Here is a 13,681-nt window from a genome sequence, read left to right on the forward strand (position 1 = left end):
CACCATCATTTTTCTCACAGTCCTCACTCTCCTCCTCTTTCTCTTCACCTCTAAAACCATCCTACAGACCACCGTCAGATGCTGTCTAGCTACACTGTCCTCTGCCAACACATTACAGTCTACAATTCAGGTTGCATCTCCGACACAGAACATAGTCCACCTGTGTGCACCTTCCTCCACTCTTATGTCATCCTGTGTTCCTTTCTCTTTTTAAAATACATATTTGCCACTCTAATTTCCATACTTTTAGCAAAACCTACCACCATCTGCCCTTCCACAGTCCTCTCCTTAAGGTCTTAAATACCCATCACCTCCTCTGTTCCCTTCACCAAAATCCCTATTAAAGTCTGCCACAATCACTAATCTTTCTTTCATAGGTACACCTTCTACCACTTCTAATTCACTCCAGAATTTTTCTTTCTCCTCCATCTCATTATCCACTTGTGGAGCATAAGCACTGATGACATTTTATCATCACCCCTTTAACTTCCAACTTCATGTTCATCACTCTATCAGAAACTCTCTTTACTCCACTATGCTCTTACTGTACTCTTTTTTCAGTATCACCCCATACACATTTTATCTTCCATCCACACAATGATAGAACAGTTGGCAATGAAATGTACAGTTGAACCCGGTTATCTTGCCCGCCTAGGGGTTTGCCAAAAAGCATCGAGATAACCAATGATCGAGATGAACGAGAACTAATATATTAACGTGCTTGAAATTTCTTTATGTACATGATGTGCGTTAATAAATGAGAATGTACATGCACGTGTTTTTGGATTTTATTTTTTTTTACACAACAGCGTTGCCGCGATTTGTTTGAAGAAGGCATGCTATAAAAATGTACATACATGTTTGCTAACAACAAAAGGCATATGTGCACCAACTAACAGTAGAGATTTACCAATATACAATACAATCCACCGTCGATTCTCGATACAAACCTTTATTATATTCTCCAACATTGCAAACACAAAGATCGCTCACAAAATCGCGTCAAAATGTATTTCGCGAGTCATTTCACTCTGACACAGCTCTGAAAAGTATCCTACACTCCTGTGCCTCCTCTTCCAACATAGCATCTGTAAGGCTTGATTTTTCCGCCACTTCCTCGAGTTCTTCTGCGGCTGCACAGCACTGTGCCTGAAACTCATCATCGTAAATATCCTGAATGACGCAGTGCATCCAGCAGTTTAAGATTGTTTCCTTCTTCACATCATTCCAGGCTGATCTCTAATATAAGACGCAGCCTGGGTGAGGGGTCCGTACAAAAATTGTATAAGACGCGTATTACTCATTCATTCATTTTCTCCCGCTTATCCGTAATTCGGGTCGCGGGGGCAGCAGTCTAAGCAGACCCCCGCCTTCGACTGCTGCCCAATCCTCACAGCACCGTCCGTTACGGTCCCTCCTGCAGGTGGTGAGCCCACGGGAAGGACGCATATTATATACGCGAAAATACGGTAGTGAGATGGTGAAGTGCCATCGATAACTAACATTTTCAAAAGCCGGCAATTGGTCATGGGGATCGAGATAACGAGTTTGAGACGTTAAATGGCAAATTTTTCCCTCTTTTGTGCTCGAGATATTAGGGTTTGCGACATAGAAGAATCGACATAACCGATGAGAAAATGCTTAGACAAAGATAGAATTTGGCGGTTCCACTTTAAAAATGCGACTTAATAGGGTTGGCAAGTTAACCGAGGTCGAGATTAGTGGGTTCGACTGTATTTGTACTTCATTGCGTTCCATCCTTGTGTTTTGCAAAACATATTTATTTCATTTCATTTTATTTATTTGACAGGGACGATGCAACATACATAGTGTCAAAGCAAACTTGTCACTGAAATGCTACATAAAAAGTTTATAGCAAATGCTAATTTTCAACTCCTGTCCCTGGTTGGGCTCTAAACACAGTACAATTTACATACTAAACTACTTCAATTTAAACAAATAACATGATATAGACAATTCCCGTCCCTAGTCATACACAATAAAATTTACCCATGAGATTTACCCATAAAGTTTACATACACACATATATCATATACAACTCTTACCTACTAGTTAAAAATGAGTGCACCTTTGGTTTGTCTTTAACCAGTTTTTTAGCCTGGAAGGTGTCATCTGGTTAAAAGCTAATTTTGCTCTAAATCCTGTATATATATCTTTCAGCATGAAAGGTGCTAACCCTAATCCTAAACCTAGCCCTTCCCAGATGTGCAAGCTGCCCATTTCACATTCACTAATGCACACCCACACCATTAGGCTTTTGAACTGAGCTCTGATAGCAAGCTGGATGATTCCTCTCCTCTTCAGTCTGGAGGACACAATGTCCATGGTTTTCACAACTTTCATATTTTGATTCATCTAACCACACAACAGTGTTACAATTAAACAAATTTCATTAGTCCATAAGCGTTGGCCCTAAGAGAAGGGTGATATTTCTGGATCATGTTTATATTTATATGCCTTGTTTTTTTAATGATATATCTTTAACCTGCAACTTGTAACTAGTATTGATTTTGTCCCTTGTGCACAAAAATTTCTCCAGATTCTCAGCACATGACAATAAGGATAAAAGTAATACTATGTACTGTAGATAATACGAAACTCAAACCCTTTGCAATTTGTTTTACATAATATAAGTGTGAGAGAAAGCAAAGAATAAGAGAAAAGGGAGTGTCAAAGAGTGGTCTGGACTGCATCAGATATCAGTCTGCACCAGAAAATATAAAAAATGAACAACAGCTTAATTCACAAACATAAAGAAAGAGAGTTGCACCAGTGACTGAGCAAAAACCACCAAGCAGAGCCAAAGGCCAGAGTGTGACCTGGAGTGTGTACAGTGTGGTGTGATAAGTGTGTGTAGTGTGGTGTGATGGAGTGTGTACAGTGTGGTGTTATAAGTGTTTGTAGTGTTGTGTGATGGAGTGTGTACAGTGTGGTGTGATGAGTGTGTACAGTGTGGTGTGATGGAGTGTGTACAGTGTGGTGTGATGGAGAGTGTGCAGTGTGGTGTGATGGAGTGTGTACAGTGTGGTGTGATGGAGTGTGTGCGCAGTGTGGTGTGATGGTTATTGAGAGATTTCTAATGTGAGGTGTGAGTTAGTGTGATGTGGTTCTTCTCCTCCACAGAGTGTCATTGTGTCGTATCACATCCTCCAACTTGTCGCTCCCAGCTGCAGCAGTGCAGTTTCTCTACTATCTGACTGAGGGAGGTTTTTGTACGACTCTATATCACTGTGTGAGCCAGTAGCCAGTGATGGAATGGTGACTCTGACAGTAATAATCTCCTGCATCTTCAGTCTGGACTCCACTGATGGTCAGAGTGAAATCAGATCCAGATCCACTGCCACTGAAACGAGCTGGAAAACCAGACTGTATCTGATTCACATATTTAATCATCAGTTTAGGAGCTTCTCCAGCTTTCTGCTGATACCAAAACAACCAGTCACCATCTGAATCCTTGGTCACTGCTTGACTGGTTTTACAGTTGATGGTGACTGTTTCTCCTGGAAGAACAGATTTCACTGCAGGGGTCTGAGTTACTGTTGCTTGACCTCTGCATTCTGTAAAAATACACAATAATGCAGCATGAAACTGAAATATTAGAACAGAAACAATACGTGTATTTGTATGAACACATCACTGTAGAGATTAAATATGAAGCAGTGTCTGACCTTGAGTCCAGAGGATCAGTGTCCAGATGAAGACGGGGATCAAAGTCATGGTAGCTGTGGGTGAAGTTTCTGTAGCAGCAGCTCTCAGTCATGAAGTGTGAAAGTCACAGCGCTATAAACACTCCCAGAGCACTGAAGCATGTGCTGCCAATGCAAAGTGTCCTCTAAGTATGGAAACAACTTTACCACATTCCCCCAATCTTACTGTCATTCTCACACTCAGTTACAATGGGAGATTTCTTGAAAAATATTAAGAGGTTACAAATGCATGAAGAGAAATAGCAGAAGTTCAGGCTCTCATTTTAATTCCATCAGGATTTAAAATGACTACAGAGGAGATTTCGAGGAGACCAGCATTATAACGTTGTTCTTTACGGCCTTTTATATCATGTATATTGTGTTACTGACTATAGAGACAAAACCCATCACTAATCCATCATTTGTGTGTGTGTGTGTGTGTGTGTGTGTGTGTGTGTGTGTGTGTGTGTGTGTGTGTGTGTGTGTGTGTGTGTGTGTGTGTGTGTGTGCCTGTGTGAGTGTGTGTGTGTGTGTGTGTGTGTGTGTGTGTGTGTGTGTGTGTGTGTGTTCACTGTAGTGTAACAGAGGTTTTTGTATGATGTTTTCATTAGTAAGTGTCTTTCACTTCTAAACCTCTAACATTTATATTAAAAAATAATTCTTATTTACATATTATTTACTTAATTCTGTACTAAACACTTTATAAATAATTCACATCAATTATAATGTGTGTATCAGTAATAAATTGGAAGTAACTAAACATTTTGTAGTAAAATGAATAAGAAATGAATGAATATTGAACATGTAATAAATCTCCAGTGTGTTTGTGTTGGTGAGTGGAAACCTGCTCACTGGTTCATATCTGCAGTATTGTGTAATATATTGTTCTGAAGTCTCTGTGCTGATGGAAAATACAGACAAATGCTTCTGTGTGTTTGTGTTAAACAGTGAACATTTCTGTTATCAGATCCATTTCTTACTATCACACAGGAAGCACTTTCTATGACACATCAGTAAGAAGTGACTAAAACAGAATAAAGCTGATTGAAGTCCGAGTCGCTCCACAATATAACGAGTAGCTCGTAAATGTTCTCCTGCTGATTAGTTCTACTGAGCAGTGATGTGAAGAAGAAGTAATGTTGTGTGTATAAAAGTGTTTTTTGTGTATTTTGTTCTACAGAGGGTCCCACTGTGAAGCCCTCTGTGTCTCCATCCATCGTCTCTGCAGCTCTCTGAGGGATCTCCCTCACTGCTCTGCCTGCTGTCTGCCTACTCTCCACAGGGGGCGATTGTGAGTTGGACAGTGGATGGCTCAGTGGTGAATGAAGGGGTTCTAACCAGCCCTGAAAAACAGAAGAAGGACGGTTACACACGCAGCAGCACTCTGATCTTCAGCAAAGCACTCTGGGAAAAGGGGGAGGAGTTTGTCTGTACTGTCTCCCATGACAGTGTCAATGGCTGAAGGAAGTTGAAAATCTGGTGAAAGTGGTGCTCTATTTTGGGAGAAAGAGGATCATTCAGCTGTCTTCATGTAAATCTCCCTCTCATTTCACTGCTCTGTGCTGCTAAATGAAAGAAGACAGTTACACATATTACATAATTATCACCTAAATATGTGTTATGTGTGTATATGCAGGGATGAGCAGTATTTATGATACATGTATTTCGAATATAAAATAGGATTTTGTAGTATGTATTTGAGAGGGTTGATGAAAATTGCTTTATATTTTGTATTACAATGCTTTAGTGTTTTGTAATTTTTGTAGTTTTAAAATACTGTAAAATACTTTGTAAGAAGACTACATGATGACATCATAAAAATGCGGCCTCTGATTGGTGCCTACTCAGTATTTTGCCCAGACTTGTTGAGATCAGAACAGAAAATCTATACATATGAAAGAAGGTGGTGAAATAGGTGTCCAATAATTGATAAATTAATATTTTATTGAAGAATATTGTAACCTAATTGAGCAGCTGTTTAGTAGGATCATGATTTTGCATACCATTGCATGAAATGTACTTTAAAACTAACCTTTATCTGGGAGATCACAGGGATATGATTGTGAATATTTTATCAGTTAACTGGTTGCATGTGTCAGATTTACTGGATGAATCAGCCTGAGAACAGCTGTTGCCAACATTGTTTACTTAGTCAGTGGCGTCGGTGTAACGGTGAAGTAACAAATCACAACGTCTAATTGATTGAAGGTTTGTGAAGAAATATCATGCTCCCTTGCAAACTTTTTTTTTCTTCTAAAATGCCAAAATACAGTAATTTATTTTGATAAATGCTGTGGCTGCTGTATTTTGTAGTTTATTGTAATACACTTAAAGTTACGGTATTTGGTATTTGATTTTTAAATAGATTTTAATGTCTCTTTGCCCAAACCTTTGTTTATCATTGCAATGTCCTGCTCTAAATTATTAATGGACCCTTTGAATCAATAAACAATATAGCTTTATATTATAGATGATGCATAACATACACAATTAGTGTGTAGTGTGGTGGGATAAAGTGTGTACAGTGTGATGGAATGGAGTGTGTGCAGTGTGGTGTGATGGAGTGTGTAGTGTGGTGTGATGGAGTGTGTAGTGTGGTGTGATAGAGTGTGTACAGTGTGGTGTGAAGGAGTGTGTAGTGTGGTGTGATGGAGTGTGTAAAGTGTGGTGTGAAGGAGTGTGTACAGTGTGGTGTGAGAGTGTGTAGTGTGGTGTGATGGAGTATGTACAGTATGGTGTAAAGGAGTGTGTAAAGTATGGTGTGATAGAGTGTGTGTACAATGTGGTGTGATGGAGTGTGTGTATAGTGTGGTGTGTGTGAGTGTGTGCAGTGTGGTGTGTTGGAGTGTGGAGTGTGGTGTGAAGAAGTGTGTGTAGTGTGGTGTAATGGAGTGTGTTGAGTGTGGTGTGATGAAGTGTGTGTAGTGTGGTGTGATGTATGTGTACAGTTGGAGTGATGGAGTGTGTAGTGTGGTGTGATGGAGTGTGTAGTGTGGCATGATGGAGACTGTGTGGTGTGATGGAATGTGTGTGGTGTGATGGAGTGTGTAGTGTGGCATGATGGAGACTGTGTGGTGTGATGGAATGTGTGTGGTGTGATGGAGTGTGTAGTGTGGTGTAATGGAGTGTGGGCAGAGTGGTGTGATGGAGTATGTGTACGGTGTGGTGTGATGGAGTGTGTTCAGTGTGGTGTGGTGTAGTGTGTGCAGTGTGGTATGATGGAGTGTGTGCAGTGTGGTGTGATGTAGTGTGTGCAGTGTGGTATGATGGAGTGTGTGCAGTGTGGTGTGATGGAGTGTGTACAGTGTGGTGTAATGGAGTGTGTGCAGTGTGACGTGATGGAGTGTGTACAGTGTGGTGTGATGCAGCTGTTTAGTGTGGTGTGATGGAATGTGTAAAGTGTGGTGTGATAGAGTGTGTTTAGTGTGGTGTGATGTAGTGTGTGCATTGTGGTGTGATTGAGTGTGTGCAGTGTGGTATGATGGGGTGTGTGCAGTGTGGTGTGATGTTATGTGTACAGTGTGGTGTGATGGAGTGTGTACAGTGTGGTGTGAAGAAGTGTGTGCAGTGTGGTGTGATGGAGTGTGTACAGTGTGGTGTGGTGGAGTGTGTGTGATGTGTGTAGTGAGGTGTGATGGAGTGTGTGCAGTGAAGTGTGATGGAGTGTGTGCAGTGTGGTGCGATGGAATGTGTGTAGTGCGGTGTGATGGAGTGTGTAGTGTGGTGATATTGATGTGTGTTGTGTGGTGTGATGAAGTGTGTGTAGTGTGGTGTGATGGACTGTGTAGTGTGGTGTGTTGCAGTGTGTGAAGTATGTTGTGATGAAGTGTGTGTAGTGTGGTGTGATGTACTGTGTACAGTGTGGTGTGATGGAGTGTGTACAGTGTGGTGTGATGGAGTGTGTACAGTGTGGTGTGATGGAGTGTGTACATTGTGGTGTGACGGAGTGTGTACAGTGTGGTGTACAGACGAATGCTGCTGTGTTTGTGTTAAACAGTGAACATTTCTGTTATTAGATTTATGTCATACCATCACACAAAGAGCACTTTCTATGACAGATCAGTAAGAAGTGACTAAAACAGAATAAAGCTGATTAAAGTCAGAGTCGCTCCACAATATAACGAGTAGCTCGTAAATGTTCTCCTGCTGATTAAATCTACGTGACTGCAATTATGGGAAGAAGCAGTAATGAGGAAATGTTGTGTAACTTTGTGTAAATGTGTGGGGGTTTTTTTTGTTTTCCAGAGGGTCCCACTGTGAAGCCCTCCGTGTCTCTGCTCCATCCATCGTCTCTGCAGCTCTCTGAGGGACCGGCCTCGCTGCTCTGCCTGCTGTCTGCCTACTCTCCACAGGGGGTGCTAGTGAGCTGGACAGTGGACGGCTCAGTGGTGAATGAAGGGGTTCTAACCAGCCCTGAAGAACAGAAGAAGGACGGTTACACACGCAGCAGCACCCTGACCCTCAGCAAAGCGCTCTGGGAAAAGGGGGAGGAGTTTGTCTGTACTGTCTCCCATGACAGTGTCAATCATCCGGTCACGTTCAGAAAGAGCCAGTGTGAAGACTAACAGCTCCAAGATAGAATTAAACACTGAGCTGCTCACACATTCATCTACAATAGAGTTTCAATTCTACACAATGCTGATATTCCTGTCTTTACTCTCTTCACTGTCCTGTTGCTCTTCCTGTAGTTTTGCTCTGCTGAAATAAAGCTTCATTTTGGACATTGGGTGTGTTTTATTAGAGTTAGTAGTCATTATCAGTGTGATGAGAGAGTGTGTTTAGCTGTACATTCAGTGCTGTGTGTTGTGCTTCAGTGAGTTTGGCTGAAGGAAGTTGAACATCTGGTGAAAGTGGTGCTCTATTTTGGGAGAAAGAGGATCATTCAGCCATCTTCATGTAAATCTCCCTCTCATTTCACTGCTCTGTGCTACTGAGTGAAAGGAACCAGTTACACATATTACTTAATTATCACCTAAATATGTTATGTGTGTATATGCAGGGATGAGCAGTATTTATGATACATGTATTTGAAATATAAAATAGGATTTTGTAATATGTATTTGAGAGGGTTGATGAACTCCCTAATCAGGTTTTTTTCCAGACTTGATCAGATCAGAACAGAAAATGTATACATATTAAAGAAGGTGGTGAAGGTAAGAAACTTTCAGGCTGCCAGCTTTAAAATTGGCGTCCGATGATCAATAAATAAATGTTTGATTGTAGAATATCGTACCCAAATTGAGCAGCTGTTTAGTAGGATCATGATTTTGCATACCATTGCATGAATGACAACTAACACATAATATATTAATGTTTAACAATCAAATAATTTATTATTTAGAAATTAGTTGCTATGAATACAGCTGAAATCAGTTGTTTTCTTATAAATGACTTATTTGTCATTGAGTCAATGTTGATGATGTAAAGTAGCTCTTCGTTACCAAACACCAAGTAACTAAACTAGGATACAATTATGAGTCAATCGCAAACTGTTCAACATTAAACTTTTGGGTACTTTAAAACTAACCTTCATCTGGGAGATCACAGGGACATGTATATTTTATCTGTTAACTGGTTGCATGTGTCAGATTTACTGCATGAATCGGCCTGAGAACAGCTGTTGCCATGAAACATTGTTTACTCAATAAACTGAGTCGGTGTAATGGTGAAGGATTAAATCAAAACAGCTAATTGTTTGAAGGTTTTTTTCATGCTAACTTGCAAAAGAATGTTTTTTTTTTTTATTTAGTTTATTTTGCTAAATGCTGTGGCTTCTGTATTTTGTAGTTTATTGTGATACACTTGAAGTTAAAGTATTTGGTATTTTATTTTAGAAATACATTTTGATGTCTCTTTGCCCAAACCTGTGTTTATCATTGCAATGTCCTGCACTAAATTATTAATAAAGCCTTTAAATCAGTAAACATGATTGCTTTACATTATAGATGATGCATAACATATACAGTTAGTGTGTACAGTGTGGTGTGAGGGAGTGTGTGTAGTGTGGTGTGATGGAGTGTGTTCAGTGTGGTGTGAGGGTGTGTGTGTAATGTGGTGTGATGAGTGTGTGCAGTGTGGTGTGATGGTGTGTGATGGTTATTGAGAGATTTCTAATGTGAGGTGTGTGTTAGTGTGATGTGGTTCTTCTCCTCCACAGAGTGTCATTGTGTCGTATCACATCCTCCAACTCAGCACCTGCAGTCGCTCCCAGCTGCAGCAGTGCAGTTTCTCTACTATCTGACTGAGGGAGGTTTTTGTACGACTCTATATCACTGTGTGAACCAGTAGCCAGTGATTTCATGGCGACTTTGACAGTAATAATCTCCTGCATCTTCAGTCTGGACTCCACTGATGGTCAGAGTGAAATCAGATCCAGATCCACTGCCAGTAAAACGATCTGGAAACCCCGACTGTAGCTGATTTGCATTTTTAATCAGGAGTTTAGGAGCTTCTCCAGGTTTTTGCTGATACCAGTATAAGTAGTTGTTGTTAGTCACTGCCCGACTGGTTTTACAGTTGATGGTGACTGTTTCTTCTGGAAGAACAGATTTCACTGCAGGAGTCTGAGTTACTGTTGCTTGACCTCTGCATTCTGTAAAAATACACAATAATGAAGCATCAAACTGAAATATTAGAACAGAAACAATACGTGTATTTGTATGAACACATCATTGTAGTGATAAAATATGAAGCAGTGTCTGACCTTGAGTCCAGAGGATCAGTGTCCAGATGAAGACGGAGATCAAAGTCATGGTAGCTGTGGGTGAAGTTTCTGTAGCAGCAGCTCTCAGTCATGAAGTGTGAAAGTCACAGCGCTATAAACACTCCCAGAGCACTGAAGCATGTGCTGCCGATGCAAAGTGTCCTCTAAGTATGGAAACATCTTTACCACATTCCCCCAATCTTACTGCCATTCTCACATTCAGTCACGATAAGAGATTGATCAACTTTATTCCCCTGTAGTTACTGCAGGTCTGCACATCTCCCTTATTCATAAAGATCGGTACCAGCACAATCCTTCTCCATTCCTCAGGCAACCTCTCACCTTCCAAAATATTGTTGAACAGCCTGGTGAAAAACTCCACTGCCATTCAATTAAATTCAATTCATTTTAATTTGTATAGCGCTTTTAACAATGAACATTGTCTCAAAGCAGCTTTACACAGATAATGTGGTGATTAAACGTGAATATGTTCTTTATAAGTAAGTTTTTTCCTGATAAGCATGCTGGTTGGGTCTTTGGCAAGGAAAAACTTGCCAGGAACCAGACTCAAGAGTGAACCCATCCTCATCTGGGTTGCACCGAATGTCCATTTATAGCAAATATACGATGTTGCGGGGTACAGTCATGGTGATCAGAAGCGAAAAGTAGTCCTGAGTCAATGTAGCAGTCTGTTGACATTAGCTACAGTCCAATCCATCCTCAAAGCGCCAGTTTCTACTCCGGAATTTCATAGAACCACCCAAGGCGTTGATAAGATATCGTCCCAAGCTGCAAGGGTGGCCTCCAGTCGAAGAGGACACTATCCAGAGGCAGGCCTGGATGAAGTGGGTAGATTCACAGAGGGGAGAGGGGCAGGAACAGTGGTCACTGGAACCTCAGGAGCATATTTAACTCGACCGAGAGATAGAGAGAGAGAGAGACAGAGAGAGAGAGAGAGAGAGAGAGAGAGAGAGAGAGAAGAGGGGTGACAGAAAGAGAAAGACAGGGATTATTATGTGTCTTTATTGTTGTATGAAAGTTAATGTCACTGTGCCTGTGCAGTTTGGACTCCGGCAAGACTCGCTATGGCAGCATAGCTAAAAGGGAGAACCAGAAGGTACCACCGACATGAGGGATCTCTGGGTAGCCTTAAACTTCACTGGAGATTCCATTACTGAAATCAATTCAGGACCTATTCAATACAATCACAGAAAACCTTTATGACATCACCTAAATTAAAGGTAATCACATCAATAAGTAGTATTTTAACTACAATTCAACTGGACTAGTTAGGTTGTAATTGTTTTGTTGCTACACACATTATGATAAACTACATACTTTAAATTATAGTTATTCAAGCTAAAAAAAATAGGCAACATCATAACCTAAGTGATATAGAGTTATTAGCCTCTTTTCATTAAATGCATTGTCAAGTCAAGTCAAGTTTATTTCTATCGCGCTTTTAACAACAGACATTGTCTCAAAGCAGCTTTACAGAAATCAACAGTTAAGGTGAATGGTGTGTATTTATCCATGATGAGCAGCCTCGTTGACTGTGGCAAGGAAAAACTCCCTTAGATGTTATGAGGACAAAACCTTGAGAGAAACCAGATTTAAAAGGGAACCGATCCTCATTTGGGGGTCATCAAGAGTGTGATCAAAGTCTTTAAGCAATACAGAACACTGGAGAGTGAGAACTAACATGAGCACTGGAATGTAAGATTATAAGTAATGTTCTTTCTACTGTCTTATACAGTCATTATGGTTATAAAACTAATAGTCACTGAGCAACTCATAAAATAGCTCATCATTTGCGATCATCACAGATCCAACACCAGCTTCTCCATGCCAGAGCCTTTAAACACTCCAGGAGGTCCACTGTCAAAACTCCACACATGAAGTGGGATCCAAATGGCGCTGGTTGGTCTCTAGATGGTACGGGATGTTTGCGAGTTCTGGGTGCCTTTCTTTATAAAGGGTTATCCCCGGTAACTGAGCCCCCGGGGTGGCGTAGTCAGGATCTACTAGTAACATTCTTAAATCTAGTTCTTACATTTTATTGTCAGTTTTATGTCCTAAATTTTTCGATTTTCGGGAACAAATTGGACGCCCCGGCGCCACATCTGCATCAGATATAAATAACATGTTTCTTAGCTTAGTAATATTTCTAAGGTGAAAGAAGCCTTTAGCCTTTCATTAGCCTTTATAGATAGAGCTGAATACACACCTTTATCTTTTGCAAATTTAGTGTTATATTATATGATGCAATATGTTGTTTATTGGTGTTTTGCTGAAATATTCAAAGTGTCATCTGGTTGAAAGCCTCCTCTCTCTCTCTCTCTCTCTCTCTCTCTCTCGGTCGAGTTAAACATGCTCCTGAGGCTCCAGTAACCACTGTTCCTGCCCCTCTCCCCTCTGTGAATCTACCCACTTCATCCAGGCCTGCCTCTGGATAGTGTCCTCTTCGACTGGAGGCCACCCTTGCAGCTTGGGACGATATCTTATCAATGCCTTGGGTGGTTCTATGAAATTCCGGAGTAGAAACTGGCGCTTTGAGGATGGATTGGACTGTAGTTAATGTCAACAGTCTCCCCCAATTTTACTGTCATTCTCACACTCAAATAGGAGATTTCTTGTAAAATATCAACTGGTTACACTGAGGCATTATGGGTAAAACCTGTACATCTGCCAATCTACATTTTGTGTCATTTCAGCTTTTAGTTTGTGTAATATATTTGTGTGTGTTGCACACTTGTTGCATCTTCAGTCTTTACTGAATCATTTCAGTGTTTCTGAAGAAAAATCAGTAAAAAGGAATAAAAGCAGGCAGAAAGTGTGTGTAGAGATCAGCTGATGTGAACAGAAGTTGGTGTTGTGTATTTGTTTTGTAATAAGACGTGTAAATGATGAAGAGAGATTGCTGCCAATGCAAAGTGTCCTCTAAATATGGAAACGTCTTTACCACATTCCCCCAATCTTACTGTCAGTCTCACACTGGGGTCACAATGGGAGATTTTTTGGAAAATATCAAGTGGTTACAAGTGCATGAAAAGAAATGACAGAAGTTCAGATATTTACTTTATTTCCATCAGGATTCAAACTGACTACAGAGAAGATTTTAAGGAGACCAGAATTATAACATTATTTTTTACTGTATTATGTATATTGTGTTACTGAGTGTGAAGACAAATCTCATCACTAATCCATCATTTGGTGTTATTTCTCCTCCAGTTTTTTCAGTGCATACACTACACTGTGCTCCAGATTTAGG

The 13,681-nt window shown here is 40.5% G+C and overlaps 1 long non-coding RNA gene across 1 annotated transcript in view; it reads left to right on the top strand.

The window, feature by feature from the left end:
* The window catches only part of LOC310729190, a 159,883-nt gene extending 147,890 nt beyond the window's left edge, over positions 1-11,993 (top strand). The window contains exon 3 of the long non-coding RNA XR_014534486.1: positions 11,952-11,993. This is a non-coding gene — a long non-coding RNA (uncharacterized lncRNA). The remainder of the gene's footprint in view (positions 1-11,951) is intronic.
* Positions 11,994-13,681: the final 1,688 nt, after the last annotated feature.

This window comes from Silurus aristotelis, assembly GCF_946808225.1.
Source record: "Silurus aristotelis genome assembly, chromosome: 7".
NCBI lineage: Eukaryota > Metazoa > Chordata > Actinopteri > Siluriformes > Siluridae > Silurus > Silurus aristotelis.